This window comes from Saccopteryx leptura, chromosome 5 (genome assembly GCF_036850995.1).
Source record: "Saccopteryx leptura isolate mSacLep1 chromosome 5, mSacLep1_pri_phased_curated, whole genome shotgun sequence".
Lineage (NCBI taxonomy): Eukaryota > Metazoa > Chordata > Mammalia > Chiroptera > Emballonuridae > Saccopteryx > Saccopteryx leptura.
This window is the reverse complement of record NC_089507.1, coordinates 178,609,252-178,628,691: the sequence shown is the minus strand read 5'-3', so window position 1 is coordinate 178,628,691 and position 19,440 is coordinate 178,609,252. Positions and strand designations below refer to the sequence as shown.

At 44.5% G+C, this 19,440-nt stretch overlaps 1 protein-coding gene across 1 annotated transcript in view; it reads left to right on the top strand.

Annotated features, from left to right (window-relative positions):
* The window catches only part of RIN2 (Ras and Rab interactor 2), a 247,243-nt gene that overhangs the window by 54,912 nt on the left and 172,891 nt on the right, over positions 1-19,440 (top strand). Inside the window, exon 2 of the mRNA XM_066387018.1 lies at positions 6,394-6,519. The gene's annotated coding sequence lies outside the window, so the exon portion shown is untranslated. The remainder of the gene's footprint in view (positions 1-6,393; positions 6,520-19,440) is intronic.

Genomic DNA, 19,440 nt, shown 5'->3' with positions numbered 1-19,440 from the left:
ATTAATTTTTTGATGCAATTATAAATGGCATTTTTTTCTTAGTTTCCCTTTTGGATAGTTATTATTGGCACATACAACAGATTTCGGAAATTATTTTTTATTCTTCCACTTTACTGAATTTATTTATTAACTTTACTAAATTTTTTTAATGGAATATTTAGTGTTTGCTAGATACAGTATCACATCACTGGTAATGCCCCTACTAATGACTGTATTACTCTCGACCTCTTTCTTTATACCCATTAAGATTTACTCTATATATTTAGATATTCCTATGTTGAGCAAATAGATATTTACAGGGATTATATCCTCATGTTGGATTGTGCCTTCTTTTTTCTCTTTCTTTCTATTAAAGAAGTCTCTTTAACATTTCTTATTATACTAGTTTAGGGGTAATTAACTCCTTTAGCTTTTTCTTGTCTGGGAAGTTCTTTATTTCTTCTTCAATTTTAAATGATAGCTCAGCTGGGTAGAATAGTTTCGATTGTAGGTCCTTGCTTCTCAATACTGAATATTTTGGGCCAGTCCCTTTTGGCCTGAATTGTTTCTGTTGAGAAATAAGTTGACAGTCTTATGGGAGCTCCCTTTTAGCAATTAGTTGTCTTTCTTTTGCTCCTGTTAAGATTCTCTCTTTGTCTTTAACCTTCCCCACTTTCATTATTATGTGTCTTGTGTGAACATTTTTGGGTTCATCTTGTTTATGACTATCTGCATTCCCTGGAATTGTGTATTTTTCCTTCACCAGGCGAGGGGAGTATCTGGTGCCTGTTGAGATTTCCCTTTAAGTGTGCTGCTTGTGGAGCTAATTGAGTTGTCCTCTGATGTGGTCTGAACCCTGCTACCATGTATATTGGTCCTGGAACCTCTTGGGAGGGACTCTAGTACAAGTGAATGTCAAGTGATTCCTGTGACTGGTCCTGGGCTACTTGTTTGAAACTACAGAGTGATCCAGTATGTAGCTGCCTCTTCTGGGCCTGGTTGTGTTTGTGTGTGTGGGGGGGGGGCAAGCTGTACACTAAAGCTGGCTTCTACCAACACTGGCCCCAAGAGCAGGTCAGCAAAAGGTCCAAGGCACCTCGAGATCCACTTCTGCCTGCCTGTTAGCCTCAGTCACTGAAAGAGCCTCTGGCTGTATGCCAGTTGCATGAGGTATGTTCTCAGTGAGTCTGGTATAGGTGAGTTTGTTCACCAGACTGACAGAGATCAAATTCAGCACCAGTGCTGGGACTGAAGCCACTCAGCAAAAGTCTCAAAGTACACAAAAGCCAGAAGACCACCCCTAGAGTGCTATTGGATGTTTGTGGTAGTGCAGGGTCTCAAAGAGTTGTCAGGACCCAAACGGACCAAGAGTTGACTGTATGAAGGGAGGGCTCTGCATAGGAATGGTAGCATTGGGTGGAAGTACAAGGGAAAGATGACGTCTGCTCTACCGCCACACAACTCAGTCTCTCACTGATTCTGCTGGACTTCCTGGATAGCTTTCAGAGAGAGTCTTCCCCAGCGTTCAAGGCTGGCCATAGCCAGCTGACTCCTTCGCAGTGTGTGAGTGCTGCAGGCTGGGGCTACCTGAAGTAGGAGTGTGGAGCTAGTGGATCTCCCATGGGAGACAGCACTGATGAGGCCCGAGTGCCATAGGGGAAAGTGGCTTCCACTCTGGAGCCACACAACTCAGTCTCTGACATTCCTTGAGTTCACTCTTTCAGAATCCTCCAATCAGAATTCACCAGGGGCCCAGGCAGCGGATTCCTGGGCAGGGTGAGTTCTCCCATGGGAGAATAGACAGAGTGGAGAGGGCAGGGCTAATGCTGTCCTCCAGGATGTGGTGGAATGGAAAGGAGTACTGGGTCTGGAAAAGATGCCATTGGTGAGCCGTGTGGGATTAAGACTCAATACAGGAACTGTGGTGGCTGTCTCTTCTACTCTCTCCTGGAACCACCCCACCCAGGCTGTCCTCCCAGAACTCCAGTCTACTCTGATCCATTCTCGCTCTGTCAGAACCTATCATGCCTGGCCACAAACAAGATTTTGTGCACAGTCCCTTTAAGAGAGCACCAGAGTTTCTAGCAGACTTCAGTCTCACTGGCAGACAAAGTCCCTGCTGATTTTTATAGCCAAATGTTATGTGGTTCCTCTTCCTAGCTCTGGTGCTCGGGGCATGGTGTTGAGAACCCTCATTCCGCAGGGGAGACCCTTTCAGCTGAGCTATCCCTCTGGTTCCTCAGCCGCCACATGTGGTTGTGGGGCCAGCTTGTTTTGCATGTCTGCCCTTCCTACCGGTCTTTATGTGGCTTCTTTTGCAAATCCTTGATTATAAGATTCTGTTCAGCTAGTCTTCTGTTGGTTATTCAGGTTGATTGTTCCATAATTTAGTTTCAGTTTCATTTTGGACCTGGGAGGAGGTGAGCATAACTTCTACTTACTTTGCTGTCATCTTGGATCCCTCTTGTTACTTCTAATTGTAATGTTTACTTTCTTATTCTTATTTAGTTTATAATGTTGCTTGGTAGAATTGTACAAGTTTATGAGAATAAGGTATTTAGTTATTTTATTTGCTCATTCTTATTTAATATGATAAGCAATGTAATGGAGGAAGCACTAGAATTTCTATACCTTGAAAAGATAACCTTCTTCCCTGGCCACTTGGCTCAGCGGTAGAGCGTCAGCCTGGCGTGCAGGAGTCCCGGGTTTGATTCCCGGCCAGGGCACACAGGAGAGGTGCCCATCTGCTTCTCCACCCCTTCCCCTCTCCTTCCTCTCGGTCTCTCTCTTCCCCTCCCGCAGCCGAGGCTCCATTGGAGCAAAGATGGCCCGGGCGCTGGGGATGGCTCTGTGGCCTCTGCCTTGGGCGCTAGAATGGCTCTGGATGCAACAGAGCGATGCCCCAGAGGGGCAGAGCATCGCCCCCTGGTGGGCATGCCGGGTGGATCCCGGTCGGGCGCATGTGGGAGTCTGTCTGACTGCCTCCCCGTTTCCAGCTTCGGAAAAATGAAAAAAAAAAAAAAGAAAAAAGAAAAGATAACCTTCCTTTGCTTCTGGCTCCCTTTGCTCTGTGTAACTGTGGCTCACCCTGAGTGCAGGAGACCAGTAAATTAACCCAACTTCTTTTCTATCTAGTAGCAAAAATGAGAAGACATTGGGAAGTAATGTGAACGGAGCTTAGAGTTTATTGAGATTCTTTTTAGTAATCCTATCTACATGTGGAGTAGCAGTTCAGAGGATAATCTGATTTAAGAAGATATTGGGATTTAAATTAAAAGCAAAAAATCAAAAGTGATGATGATGATGATGATGACAATGACTGATGTAGGTAACTTATTGAGCATTTACTAAGTACCCTGTAATGAAACAATACTTTCCATGGATTATTGTACTTGATCTTTAGAACAACCCTTTGAAGTAGGTGTTAGTATAGTTACCCCACTTAACACATAGGGAATCCAAGTAAGTAAAAGTTAAGTACTTTCTTTGAAATTTTCAGCTGGGATTCAAGACCAAGTGTGTTGCCTCCAGACCTGAGAGCTAGTCTTCTCAAATACAAAGGAGCAGAGAGGATATTCCAGGCCAAAAATTCATATCTAGAGAACGAAGGAAGGGTAGAATGCATGTTAACACTGGAAGTACCAAGGGAGGAAGTCAGAGCTCGGTTATACGGCCTGATGGAGGAGTTGAGACTGTGAAGTAGTAATGAAAGAGTTTTTTTTTTTAAATGAGGTAATCTTATGCTAATGAGGAAATGTCTGATAAGATATCCTGAGATTGAAACAAACAAGATGCAGGATGATACCCAATAAATATTTATTTAGAAAAGAAACACACACATATGAGAGAGATTAAATAATCAAATCCACAGACTAAAGATATAATCCCAAATTAAAAAGTGTTCACCTCAAGGATCCAAGCTACAGATATTAGTGATGATGGTCAAAGGGAATTTGAGCTTTTGATCTTATATTTGTGATCGGTTTTCTGTTTCTTTTTTTATTATTAATTATTTTTATTTTTGTGACAGAGACAGAGACAGAGAGGGGGACAGATAGGGACAGGCAGACAGGAAGCAAGAGAGATGAGAAGCATTAATTTCTTCGTTGCGGCACCTTAGTTGTTTGTTGATTGCTTTCTCATATGTGCCTTGATGGGGGGCAGGGCTAAGAGGGACGGGCAGTGACCTTGGGCTCAAGCCAGAGACCTTGGGCTTCAAGTCAGCGACCTTTGGGATCAAGGCAGGGACCATGAGGTAATGTCTGTGATCCCAAGCTCAAGCTGCTGAGCTTGCACTCAAGCAGGTGACCTCGGGGTTTCAAACCTGGGTCCTCTGCATCCCAGTCCAATGCCCTATCCACTGTGCCACTGCCTGGTTAGGCTGTATTTCTGTTTCTTTGCAAGATAAATGACTGCATTTATGTACTTAATTTTGAAAAGGTATAGTTTTGATGCAAAAAAATGAAATAGGGGATAATTCGGGAATTTCATATTTAGGTTAGTTCTATCTCTAAATTCTAGACTGGAAGATTGCAGGAATGTTTAAATTTGTATGAACTATTTTGATGCAAGGGGTAAAGAAATAAACAGCCTGAACAGGCAGTGATGCAGTGGTTAGAGCGTCAGACTGGGACGTGGAGGACCCAGGTTCAAAACCCCGAGGTTGCCAGCTTGAGCGCGGGCTCATCTGGTTTGAGCAAGGCTCACCAGCTTGAGCCCAAATTCGCTGGCTTGAGCAAGGGGTTACTCTGTCTGCTGTAGCCCCCACCCCCGTCAAGGCACATATGAGAAAGCAGTCAATGAACAACTAAGGTGCTACAAAGAAGAATTGATGCTTCTCATCTCTCACCCTTCCTGTCTGTCTGTCCCTATCTGTCCTTCTCTTTATCTTTCTGTCTCTGCCACCAAAAAATAAATAAACAGCCTGACCAGGCGGTGGCACAGTGGATAGAGCGTTGGACTGGGATGCCGAGGACCCAGGTTCGAGACCTCGAGGTTGCCAGCTTGAGCGCGGGCTCATCTGGCTTGATCAAAATAAAAATGCTCACCAGCTTAGACCCAAGGTCGCTGGCTCAAGCAACAGGTTACTCAGTCTGCTGAAGCCCCCCGATCAAGGCACATATGAGAAAGCAATCAATGAACAACTAAGGTGTCGCAACAAAAAACTGATGATTGATGCTTCTCATCACTCTCCATTCCTGTCTGTCTATCCCTATCTATCCCTCTCTCTGACTCTCTCTCTCTGTCCCTGTAAAGAAAAAAATAAGGCCCTGGCTGGTTGGCTCAGTGGTAGAGCGTCGGCCTGGCGTGCGGAAGTCCCAGGTTCGATTTCTGGCCAGGGCACACAGGAGAGGTGCCCATCTGCTTCTCCACCCCTCCCCCTCTCCTTCCTCTCTGTCTCTCTCTTCCCCTCCCACAGCCGAGGCTCCATTGGAGCAAAAGATGGCCCGGGCGCTGGGGATGGCTCCTTGGCCTCTGCCCCAGGCGCTAGAGTGGCTCTGGTCGCGACAGAGCGATGCCCGGGATGGGCAGAGCAATCGCCCCCTGGTGGGCGTGCCAGGTGGATCCCGGTTGGGCGCATGCGGGAGTCTGTCTGACTGCCTCCCCGTTTCCAGCTTCAGAAAAATACAAAAAATAAAAATAAAAATAAATAAATAAAATTATTACTTCATTGATAGGAAATACTGATTGACTAATCATTGCTGATTAGTTCCTTTTTTTTTTTTTTTCTTTTTGCATTTTTCTGAAGCTGGAAACAGGGAGAGACAGTCAGACAGACTCCTGCATGCGCCCGACCGGGATCCACCCGGCACACCCACCAGGGGTGACGCTCTGCCCACCAGGGGGCGATGCTCTGCCCATCCTGGGCGTTGCCATGTTGCGACCAGAGCCACTCTAGCGCCTGGGGCAGAGGCCACAGAGCCATCCCCAGCGCCCGGGCCATCTTTGCTCCAATGGAGCCTTGGCTGCGGGAGGGGAAGAGAGAGACAGAGAAGAAGGCGCGGCGGAGGGGTGGAGAAGCAAATGGGCGCTTCTCCTGTGTGCCCTGGCCGGGAATCGAACCCGGGTCCTCCGCACGCTAGGCCGACGCTCTACCGCTGAGCCAACCGGCCAGGGCTGATTAGTTCCTTTTTTTAAGTGAAAGATTATTTGATGTTTTACTAATCTGAGCATTGGCATAGGGATTCAGAGAACATTCTAGTAACAAAGTTGAGTTACCTCTTCAGTTACCTGGCCCCAAGGTGGGAATGAGGGATCAGAATGGTATGGACAGGCCACTCATTGTGCTCCCATCTATTTTATCAGTTCCTCCTCCCAGAGCCAAGGAAGGAGGCAAGTTCCCTGGGTGAGTGTTCACAGTATTTTTTTAAAAATGTTTAACAAACTCTAAATATTTGATTCTTTGTGTTGTAGATGGACACAAGAGATCCAGACTTCTGAACTTCTACTGGAGAAGATAAAACGTGCGATCTCTTTATGATGCTGGGGAGGTTGGGGCTGGACTAAACCACGAGAGGAGAAGAGATGCTGGCCTGAAGGGTAAGTATCAACAAGATTACAAAACCACGCTCTTCAGTAAGATGGGGATATTGTGTGCTCTAGCTTGATTGTGTTGATGTGGATGTGACTTTTCTCTTCAGAGGGTCAGATGCTTACCTAGTTCCAGGTTATCTGAAGGTTTCAATTTTTAATGCGTTGACCACAGGGTCAAGCCAAGATCAGGAAAACTCCGAGAGCATAAAATATAACTGCTCACATGTATGGAGCACTATATGACAGACATGGCTTTAAGCACTTTAATAGATTAATTCTTCAAATCCTCACAGTAGCACCATGAAGATAGGCACTGCTGTTGCCCACATCTTAGATGGGGGGCACCAGAGGGCACAAAGAACTTGGTCGATTACTGAGATAGAACAATCATGATGGTGGGGTCCTGTCCCAACATAAAAGCCTTACTCTTCTTTCTCCCTTTCTTATACATTTCCTACTTTAGTCTTGTCTCCAAATTTCATCTATTTTTTTTCCCATATAATCGTAGATCTTCATATTGAAGGGAATTAGCATGAAAAGGTATCAGTATAGGTCACTGGGACAGATTATATTTTTCAAAAATGGCCACAGCAACATTGTTGGTCTTCCAGAACTTTCCCATACCCCCTTAAATCAGGAAGTTTACTTTTTTATCCCTTGGAGGAATCTGGGTGGATCAGTGACTGCCTTGATAGAGAGAATGCAGCAGAAGTAACACTTGAGTGACTTCAAATTGGAGATCAGTGAAGGTAAGGTGGTGTCCACCTGGCTCGCTCATTCTCTTGGGACACTTGCCTACTTGCCTTTGAGACCAACCCCCAGGATGTGAGGAAGCCCAGGCCCAATAGAAAGGCCATGTGGAGATAGTCCCGCCGATGCCCCACCTAAGTCCCACTGACCTGTGAGTGAGACTTTGAAGGCTACAGCCCCCAGCCTTGGAGCTGCCCCCATTGATGCTCAGTGGAGCTGGAACAAGCCGGCCTTGATTAACCACCCTGCTGAGCCCTGCCCCCACAGCAGATTCAGGAGCAAAATAAACATTGTCAATGTTTTGAGTGATCTCATTTAAACTCAGTGCAACACCTCTTAAGGTAGATGTCATTATACTCATTTACAAGTATGAGAATGGAGGCCACACAAAGACATGGGATTTGAACCCAGAGCTCCCTGATGCCAAGCTTATGAGATCCACCTCTGTCCCAACTGTCTACTCCTTCTGGATCAGGAACTGGGAACTTTGATTTCCTTCAGACATAACTGCTCTTAGAGATGAGGAGCCACTGAGCCACTTCACCCACAGATGTTGTAAGGTACCAAAAACTACAGAATTAATATTAATATTTTAAGAGGCTTGGAGAACATTTTATTAATTTGGGTTAAGGTGTGCAGAGAAATTGTGAGAATAGTCTCTGTACTGTGTGATTGGCATAACCAGGATGGCCCTTGGCATTGTATTGTAAATGCAAAGGGGAGGGAAACATGGATCCCCAGACATTCCACCATGCCTGTGGGAAAAGGGGTAAATGGCTAGCCAGGTGCAGGGAGAGAAAAGCCAAAATAAAACTTTTCTTATAACTAATAGCCATTTGCGGGCATTTGTCCCCACGGAAACTACCTCTCCTATGTAAATGCATGTAGTTAACACGTGTGACTCTGGACAGAGAGATAGCAGATGAACACTAGATAATACCGGAATGCCGTTTAATATGTAAAAAGATATCTTTCTGCCATTGTGTTGACTTGTAAATTTTGTTTTCTCCAAAAGGATGTATGGCTTGCAAATTGAACATGGTCCTATCATGTTAAAGGATATATGACTATAACCAATAGTGGTAAGGGGCTCCTAATTACAATTTTTGCTTCTGTACTTCCCACTTACAAAACTATAAAAACTAAGTAGAACAAAGGGCCAGCGTGCTCTCCTTCAGATTTCTATCGGAGATCCCACCGCTTGGCCAAGCTAGACAATAAAGCTTTGGTGTGGAATCGACGGACTTTGTTTGTGTCTTCAGTGTTTCTGGTCCCTCCGGATTAGGCTTAACAGAGAAAGCAAACCCATTTGAAGTAAGAGGACAAGAGAGTAACTTTGGAGAACTAGCTTTACATAGGCTGTTGTGACTCTGTTTCCTGAATTGGAGCCCTAGCCTAGATCAATGCTGCTAGTACTGGCTTAAACACAATTCTCTTGAGAAGCTGTCTGTCTTCTCTCTATGAGCTTAGAATCCATGGTTTCTGCTCAGTTTACACAAGATACTTTTTTTCACATTGTGCAAAGTAATGATCATTTGTGCAATTGAATGCATCTGTATTATCAGTGTTTCTAGTTCTTGTTTGATTTCAGGCTCCTTGAGGTCAGGGTGTGGTCTGTGTCCCGTGTTCCTCAGTTCTTCTAGCACAGACTCTAACCTGAGGCAGACAGTGAATAAATGCAAATTAAATACCAAAGCATTATATGTGAATTTTCTTGAGAATGATGATGATAGGATAAAGAAGTGTAAAATTCTGGGCATGAGTCTTATCTTGGTGCTAAAGTTTTGTCTTTTGAGGTCAGAGGCTTCTTCACTTCCTCTGTCTTTCCTGTTGGATAAACATATTTGTGAATGACTTTTATCAGTAAGTAACTTCAATGAAGTGCAGCAGTAAACTAAATAATAACAGAAACTGGTAGGACCTGAAATAATATTTTCAGTAGGTTGTTATCCAAGTGGGAAATATTTTCAGATGTGCAGTTGGAGAACTGACTTTGGTATGAATGTTGAAAAATGACCTATGTAACTTCTGCTTTCATTCTGGTCAGCCTTTGCCATAGGATTGGTGGTACTTGTGTAGGCATGTGCCTGTCACGGCTGCTGCTAGAGAACTCTGAACCACATTTATCTTGACATTGTCCAGAATGTCCAGTATTTGCCATGTGCATAGTGTTGGAGATTATTGGAGGATAAGGCTCCAATAATCACAGGTGTGGCGGGAGGTCTAATATATGAAGATTTCTTTTTAATTGAGAAGGATAAATAAATACAGGCAAAACACTTGATAAGTTTAATTCTGTAATTATATTTTTTATTACTTAATATTCCCGTTAGCTTTTTCTGCCTAACAAACCACTCCAAAACTTAGTAGTTTCAAATAAAAGCCATTTATTTAGTTCATGATTCTGCAGGTTGGCAGTTCGGGCTGGACTCAGCTGGTCTAGCTAGGTCAGCCACGCTGCCACTCAAGTCTTCAATCAGTTTCCAGGTTGCCGGGGAGCTGGCTGGTCCAGGATGAGCTCCGTGGGGTGACTCTCTCAGCTCCACATGTCTGTCCTCCTCCAGCAGGTTAGTAAGGGCTTCAAGGGAGTGACCGTGCACAGCTTCTGGGAGCTAACTCTTGAGAATAACTCTGTGGGTGCCACTTCTAGCACATTCTATTGGCCAAAACAAGTCATAGGCCAGTCCAGATTCACGATGAGAAAGAGATTCACCTTTATTGAGATAGAGTCATCTCTAAGAGGAATAGGCCTTGGTGGGAGGAGTTGCAAAGCCACCTTGCAAAGAGCAGGCAGACGGGGAGGAGGAAGTGTACTGAGGAAATTAAGATTACAATGGAGATGGTGGAAAGGAACATTTGCATGACTTAAACTTAAAAGAAACTGGAACTGGATGGAGGAAAGAGAGCAACTAGCAGAGGCTGAGGTAGACGGAATAGAGGAGTCACGGGTGATTTTCCCGTCCTCCATCCGCCTCAGCTTGTGAAAGGGGGGATTGAAATGATGGGGGTGTGGATGGTGGCAGAGCACCAGGTGGATAGTTGGTAGTAAAGAGTAGCTTTTCATTTACTATTATTTTCTTTCCCATTTTCAGCTGAGGGTGGCAGACCTGGAGGGCATGGTGGGCAGAGCAGGGGGTTAAGCACAAAGCAGCCACTTTGCATCACTATCAGTAGAAAGAGACCATGCATTCCACAAACCTGGAATAATAGCATTCATTCTACTCATTTCCTGCCCCCCCCCCCAATCCTCAAGTTCCACATGATTTGTGTGATGGATTTTGTTTGCTGGAAGAGTTAGGGGAACATCAAAGCCAGAGGGGTAAGGTCCAATGGTCTTTCTCCTGTGTCATTTTTTTCATAGATTTTCAGGAAAATGAACACTTGGCTGCCTGACACTATCACTACATTCATTGTCACATTTCATCATCACAGTAGCCCTGAAATGGAGTATCATGATATCCACTTTACAGACAGGGAAACTGAGCCCTATGTGGTTAAATAGCTTACCCTTGACCACACAGTTGGGCAGTGGCAAAGTTTGAGGCTGGGCTTTGTGATTGCCTCACAATGCACAAAACTGCACTCCACCACACTAAATGTGGCCTGCGGGTTGGACAGAAATGGCTGCCAACCAGGTGTCATCAGAGCACCCCACCCCCTGCTGCCACAGTTTGGATGGAGATCTGAGGAGTGTTGGAAAGGCAGGCCTGATGCGATGACATCACCACAAAGAACTCATCAGCCCTCAGTAAGAAGCAACTACCTGTGGGAAGTCCCCACCTTCCCCTGGATCATTAGAGTGGGTAATTGTTAACCCCAACTGGGTGACCCATCTTCTTTCCCCGCTGAGTCACGAGGTCCCCCACAGGCCAGGTTTAAGTGCCCTATTTCATGGTACCCCAAAGAGTGCTCTGATAGTGTCTGGTGCAAGCCTAATCCTCTGCCCACCAGACCCAAGTGTTACTGGTATTAGGGTTCTTGGGTTCCCCAGACAGAAATCTAGAAGAAACCCCTGAGAAATTTCCAGACAGATGTTAGTAGCTTATGCTCAAGCACCACCGAGGCAACTCAGAGGAACGTAAGGTCTTCCAAACCCAAGCAGGGGCTCTGCTTGGCTACTTTTATAAGCTAGAGACCAAGCAGGCTTGTGAAAAAGTAGGCTTGTGAAAAAGGCGGGCTTGTGAAAGAAGAGTTCCCGAGTGGAAATTTCCATGTCAGGGAGGGGTTATTTCCAACTTCTGTGGGGTTGCTTGGCAACTATCTCTGTGTCTGTGGGCAGTGGGAGCAAGAGGGCAGTGTTGCTCATTACTGCCACCCTAGGAGGTCGTATATTGGCCAACCTTGATCAACTGTGATGTGAAATAATGGTTTCAACATCTGCTGGAGAGTGAGTGGTTAGAAGGGAGATAAGATACTGATATTTTTCCTAGGGAGTGGAGGGATGGTTTCATTCTTGTGGTTGGTTTATCTGTGTGTTTTCTGGCCACCTGGTGCCCTCGGGATTATGGCAGGAGCAGCCTGGTGGCGCCAGCTCTGCGGTATTTTTCTTATCTGATGTCCTTAAGAACCCTGGTCAGATCCCTATGCTGTCTCACAAGTCCTTGGCCCCTGCTGAGCCCATTTGAAAGCTTACTCAGGGGAGTTCCTCTGAAAATCCCGCCCAGGCCTTAGTGACCTCCACCAAGGAGCACAACATCACTGAGTGGCTCCTCCCACCGGGTGACTCCTCCCATTGCATGGGTGTCCTTTCTCTCCTCCGGTTCTCAGGGTTCTCAGCTGTCTCCTCCCTCCAGGCAACAGAATGTCCTTAACTTAATAGTAAATGAAGGATGCTTCATTGTAGCTTCTGTCTTCCCTTTCATTGTTTGGTTAAAGGCTGGTGCTGCCATAATGCCATCAGCTGACTGAGATTTTAAAGTGGTTCTCTGAAGATGAAATTAATTCTTTCTCTCTTCATTCTCTTCTTTCACCATTTACTGCATTCTTTCCATCACCAGCAAGATGCAGTTTAGAAGCCTGATAACCATAAGGAGAAGCAAATATTCCTTAAAAATAGCAGCATTTATTGAAGGCTTGCTGTATAACTCGGGTCCTGTCCTATGCACATTACATGTTCTTTCCTCACAACAGCACTGTTTTTGTCTCCATATTATAGGTGAGAAAACTGAGGCACAGAGAAGTGAAGTCATCTGTGTGTCACAGTGCCTGGCATATTGGATGCTTGATGAGTGTTTGTTATTTGTAAAAATGAGCTGTGTCTTAGTGTGGGTCAAGAATTAGGGTGCAGGTATCCGTATGGGCAGTGATTCCTGGAGACCACTGTGGACAGCTGGAGCTCAATCTTACTGGGATCTGTGACAATTTGGGTAGGCTACATCCTGGAATTGTCCCACCAGGAGATACAAAATTTGAGGTATTTTTAGTGTGGTCATGGGATCTTGATTTTTTGATTTTTCATTTTTTTGTGACAGAGACAGAGAGAGGGTTAGATAGGGACAGACACACAGGAAGGAAGAGAGATGAGAAGCATCAATTCTTCATTGTGGCACCTTAGTTGTTCATTGATTGCTTTCTCATATGTGCCTTGACCAAGGGGCTCCAGCTGAGCTGGTAACCCCTTGCTCAAGCTAGCAACCTTGAGCTTAAGCCAGCAACCTTGGGCTTCAAGCCAGCAACCTTTGGGCTCAAGCCGGTGACCAGGGGCCATGTCTATGATCTCATGCGCAAGCCAGCAACCCCGGGCTCAAGCTGGCAACCTTAGGGTTTCTAACCTGGGTACTCAGCATCCCAGGTCAACATTCTATCCACTGAGCCACCACCTGGTCAGGTCCAGGAAGCTACTTAGCTGACACTTCTGCATTATTGCATTGACCAGAGCAAGTCACATGGCCAAACACAGGCCAAGAGGCAAAGAGGTGTATTTGACTTCACTGGGGAAGTTCCTATTATTAGCTGTGGCTTAGGATCAAAAAGGCACTCTGCTGTGCTTCCTCTGCCTTCTGCCAAATTGGGCAAATACAATGTGAAATTTAAAAGCCTTTGCCGATGCCAGTTTTAGTTATCACTTTGGGCATATTTCCAGCTCTTTAATGATATTCTAACTTGTTATCAATGGGAGATGACATGGTTATTAAAAGCTGCATGCCCTTAGGTTTTCAAACCTCTTTGTAACTCAGACCTCAGCTGGGGATTGCTGCCTTATCGTGTACCTTAGCTTTGTTCACAGTGGACTCAAGAGTGTCTGGAGCTGTTGAGCTTGTCCTCTCGCAGTGACAACTTGTTACCACCTTGGCAGCTACCTAAAATGGTTAGACTTGGCATTTGTGCATACCAGTTGCTCAAGCTCATCATAATGAAACATGAACAGCAAGTGAGATAAATAAATTGTCAATTACACTGATGTGTATATTTTGCTACAATTTTAGGAGAAGGATGTGAATGCTGCAAAAATACCATTTCTTTGCTTCTCTTAGTACCTTGGCTCTCTCATCTGGCATGCATACAGTTCAGCTGGAAGGAGATGAGGCAAAGCTTTTATGTTGGGTGGAATTTGCAGCCATAAATTTACAGGACTTTTCCAAGTTAGCATGGAAAAGACTTGCAGTTTTTATGCTTTTTGTGAGTGATAAGTCATAAAGCATATGCTAAGGGTGTTCTTGGCCGTGTGGTCTCTGGAAGAAACCTAAGCCTCGAACGAGTCAACATCTTTCCAAACACTTGTAAGTTATTTATACTGTGTCACTGCATTGGCCAAGCAAGAAAGTGAACACAGACCTTGATGCTAGTAGCATCTTAACGATGGCACCTTATTTGTCCCAGTAGCATTCTGAAGTCCTGTCCCTTATTAGTCCTGTTGATTTCCTATGGACTTGGTGGCTTCTAGCCATCTTTATAAATGCACAAAGATCGAACAGTAAGTTCCAGAACCTATGAGCCAATCAATAAGTATTGCTTCTTGGTGGCAATTTATTTTGGGGTCCCCTCAAAGTAGACCCTGAAACAAAGATTTAGATTCAAATAAATTATTTGGAAGATGATTCTAGGAAAAATGTTGGGGGAGCCTGACCAGGCCGTGGCACAGTAGATAGAGCATTGGACTGGGACACGGAGGACCCAGGTTCGGAACCCCGAGGTCGCTGGCTTGAGCACAGGCTCATCTGGTTTGAGTGTGGGCTCGCCAGCATAAGCACGGGGTTGCTGGCTGAGTATGGGATCATAACTGTGACTCCATAGTCTCTGGCTGGAGCCCAAAAGACACTGGCTTGAAGCCCCAGGTCACTGGCTTGAGCCCAAGATCACTGACTTGAGCAAGGGGTCACTTGGTCTGCTGTAGCCCCCCGGTCAAGGCACATATGAGAAAGCAATCAATGAACAACTAAGGAGACTATGGAGCCACAACGAAGAATTGATGTTTCTCATCTCTCTCTCTTCATGTCTGTTTGTCCCTATCTGTCCCTCTCTCTGTCTCTGTCACACACATACACACACACACACACAAAATGTTGAGGGAGTGAGGAAATGAGACAGGGAAGAGGAAGCAATTGTAGTAATGAGCAAGTTACCACTGTGGGCATCTGAGGAGCTCTGGAAGATGGTGTTGATCTCGCCTCAGAGCTGCTTCACTTAAGGAGTCAGGAAGCTGGGGTATTATCCACTAGCTCCTATCCATCATTGGCAAGGGACAGTAACTTCCTGGTCTTCTGGTCTACCTGTGAATGAGTCATGTATGCTCCTGCCATGAGTAATTGCAGTGGGAAACCCTTGACATGTATGGGAATGGTGGCTGCTGAGGGGACACAGGTGAGGCACCATTAGCATCTAATTACAGGTACTTCAGAGATTTTAAGGCATGAAAGGAGGAAATTTTAAATCTGAGCACTGCGGAAGCTAAATATCTCCAAGGCCTCTGGACTAAATGGGAAAAGGAACATTTTTTTTTTTTTTTGCATGTCTATCTAATTTATTTAAATTTTGGCACAGCCATAAAATGACACATCAACAACCACTAACAAAAGAGGAACAGCTACTATGCTGATCTGAAACTCTCTTCAGGTTATAGTTTTGAGTAGAAAGAAAGCACAGAACAGATAATATCTGGAATATGTTCCCATTTGTAAAAGCTTTTTTAGAATATAACTTACATTTCATAAAATTCACCAATTTTAAGTGTCATAGTAAATTTATAGTTTACTATAAATTTTATGTAAATGGAATCATTCAATATGTGATCCTTTGTACCTGACTACTTTCATTCAGCGTAGTATTATTAAAGTTATCGCTGTTGTAGCAGATGTCAATAGTTTATTCCCTTTTTACTGTGGAATAGTATTTCATTATATGAATATATCACTTCTTGTTTACTCATTGTTCATTAACATTTGGATTGTTTTTAGTTTTATTATTATAAGGAATGCTGCTATGAACACCCATATACAAGTCTTCATGTGGAGATGTATTTTTTGTTGCTCTTGGGTAGGTAATTATGAGTGAAACTTCTGGGTCATATTGTAGGTATATGTTTAGTTCTTTAACAAACTGCCAAAACATTTTCCAAAGAGACTATACCATTTTGCTGCATTCTCACCACTAACGTATGTGGGGGGAGGGTCTTATTTCTTCACAGCTTCCCAGACAGTTGGTGGTGTCAGTCCGTTTGATGTTAGTCATTCTGATAGAAGTGTAGGGGCATCTTATTATGGGTTAGCATTAATGACTAATGATGGCTAGCATCTTTTCATGTTCTTATTTACCACTCATGGATCTTATTTGGTGAAGTGTCTGCTCATATCTTCTGTTTTGCATTGGATTGCTTCTCTTCTTCTTATGGATTAGTAAAGGACTATCATTTTTTTTTCTGTGAGTTTAAAATTTTTTCCAAAAAAAGTTATTAAAAGGTCTGGTCTCGATCACTCCCCTGACATCCTATAGAATGGTACACTCTAGAATTGTTTTTATAGTGTAGACATTCTCACAAAAAGAATGAAAGGGAATAATGAGATCAGATTTTAAATATTTTGCATTACCAGAAAGAGGCATTGTCTGTTAATGACATGGTGGATCTTTATTAAATCAAGACATAATTCCTTGACCACTTTTTCTCTGTGAATGGGAAACTGGTAAAAAATGTCCAGATGTTGGGTTAAAAAAAAAAAAGTAAAAGGGTTTATATTATCTTCCTTCCTTCAGTTACTGTGGAAGTTACTCGGCCTCCTCACCTTTCTCTTTGGGTTTAGGCAAGAGACAGTTGCTGTATGTCCTCCTGACAGTGCAGGGGGAGACCTGGAGAGCTCAAGAGTGTGTGGGGCAGGCCAGGCACCGCCGCATGGCGTGTGTGTGCTCCGTAGTGGCCTTTTCCATTCTTTTGTTTTTTTGTTTTTTGGTTTTTTTTTTCATTTTTCTGAAGCTGGAAATGGGGAGAGACAGTCAGACAGACTCCCGCATGCGCCCCACCGGGATACACCCGGCACGCCCACCATGGGGCGATGCTCTGCCCACCAGGGGGCGATGCTCTGCCCATCCTGGGTGTCGCCATGTTGCGACCAGAGCCACTCTAGCGCCTGAGGCAAAGGCCACAGAGCCATCCCCAGTGCCCGGGCCATGTTTGCTCCAATGGAGCCTTGAGACAGAGAGGAAAGCGCGGCGGAGGGATGGAGAAGCAAATGGGCGCTTCTCCTGTGTGCCCTGGCCAGGAATCGAACCCTGGTCCTCCGCACGCTAGGCCGACGCTCTACCGCTGAGCCAACCGGCCAGGGCCGCCTTTTCCATTCTTGCCCCCTCCACATTGATCTCTCACTTCCCACCAAACCCCGACTTGCACAATATCTCACATAATGAAAATGAACCGTATATAGGCCCTGGCCAGTTGGCTCAGCGGTAGAGCGTCGGCCTGGCGTGCGGGGGACCCGGGTTCGATTCCTGGCCAGGGCACATAGAGAAGTGCCCATTTGCTTCTCCACCCCCCCTTCCTTCCTCTCTGTCTCTCTCTTCCCCTCCCGCAGCCAAGGCTCCATTGGAGCAAAGATGGCCCGGGCGCTGGGGATGGCTCCTTGGCCTCTTCCCCAGGCGCTAGAGTGGCTCTGGTCGCAACAGAGTGACTCCCCGGAGGGGCAGAGCATCGCCCCCTGGTGGGCAGAGCGTCGCCCCTGGTGGGCGTGCCGGGTGGATCCCGGTCGGGCGCATGCGGGAGTCTGTCTGACTGTCTCTCCCCGTTTCCAGCTTCAGGAAAATACAAAAAAAAAAAAAAGAAAAAAAAAAAAAGAAAATGAACCGTATATATGCCTATAGCTAAATTACGGCGTTCAAGCCGAAAGTAATGGACTAATTTAGCCAATAGCAGATGGAGTAAAGAATAATAAAGTGGAAAAGAAGCGTATTCCAATCAACTTACCATCTCTCCAACTCTGGGCAGTTTGGCTTGGACTTACTGGCTTTCAGTTTTTCAAATATTTAGTGAGTACCAACTATTCGTTCTTTCATTCATTCATTAAATCATTAATATAGTATATCAGACACTGTGAGGTTGAAGGCATTCATAGTGAATACAAGTGGTAGAAGGCTTCCATCCTGGTGGGAGAAACAGGCAACAGATAATAAAGCAAATAAATGCACAATATATGTCAGGTTATAATAAGGCTTACAAAATAAAATAAAACACAATAAGGAGGTAGAGACAGATGGGTTCATAAAAATTCTGGAAGGATATACTACAGGATTAGCAAATAGACCTATAGTTTTAAAATTTTTATTTATTTATTTTACTAATTTATTTTTTAATATTTCTATAAAACCTTGTATTGCTTTTGTAATAAAAAAGTGTTCTAAATTTACAGAAAGCATTAGATTTGAATATCCACATATTTATATCATAATTTTATAACCAAAAATATTGAAAAAAATCAACTGGAAAAATAATACATAGTCTTGATTACCTGTGGTTTGGTTTCTACGCAGTTTAGGAATTTTGATATTTGGAAATAAAAGATAAACAAGTTATAGAAAGCTTACACAACTTTAGAAAATGCTTTCCTGCTGGGTTATCTGAAATGATGACTAATCTCTTCAAGTCTTGGTAAACAGTAAGTGTTGTTAAGTAGGTCAGAACAAAAAATGTTATCATTGACTACAAGATCCAGCGACCAAACGTCTCATTTGGTTTGTTTCTTACTGGCAAATGGGAGTGTAAATGTGTGTCTAGGAGTTCACACCACAAATACACAGTGGAGACATCTGCCATTTGGTTAACTCAGCCCAAACTCAGACAAAAATAAAACATTTTAAGGTCTGACCCTGCTATTTGCCTTGGGGCTCAACTCCCTGGAACCAATGCATGTGTCTATGGTGTATTAGTATGTGGGGCGCAGGGGGGTCACGTTACCTACTTTCACCTTTTCCCTCTGCTCTTCCCCCACCCTAGTGCTTCTCTGCCTTCCCTTCCCTTACCTTTTCCTTTTCCTTTTCCCTTCCCTTCCCTTCCCTTCCCTTTCCTTCCCTTCCCTTCCCTTCCCTTCCCTTTCCTTTCCTTTCCTTTCCTTTCCTTTCCTTTCCTTTCCTTTCCTTTCCTTTCCTTTCCTTTCCTTTCCTTTCCTTTCCTTTCCTTTCCTTTCCCCTTTCCTTTCCTCCCTCCCTCTCTTTCTTTCCCTCCCTCCTTCCCCTCCTTTCTTTCTTTTTTCTTTTCTCTTCTCTCTCTCTCTTTCTTTCTTTCTTTCTTTCTTTCTTTCTTTCTTTCTTTCTTTCTCTCTTTCTTTCTCTCATTTGAGAGGGAGGAAGGGAGGGAGAGAGAGAGGAAGAGAAGAAGGGAGAGAGAGAAGCATTAACTCATTGTTCCACCTACTTGTGCCATTGATTGCTTCCCATATGTGTCCTGGCCGGGGCTCAACCCAGGGCCCCCAGGATTGAACTGGCGACCTTGGCACTCCAGGTTGAGCTCTATCCACTGTACCATTGGTCAAGGCCTGACTCTGCCCTTTCACTGATCTGTGCCACTTCCAAAAAACGTGACATCACCACTGATTATAACAACAAGTAGTGTGGTCACACAACACTCCCACCCCAGATGTCCCCCTCCAACCTCCTCATCCCACACTGTCAGGTCATTCAGTTTCTGGTCTATAGTGATTTAACAATCCACTTGGTCAATCAAGTGCTCTAATAAATCAAATTTGACCCAAATACTATTAA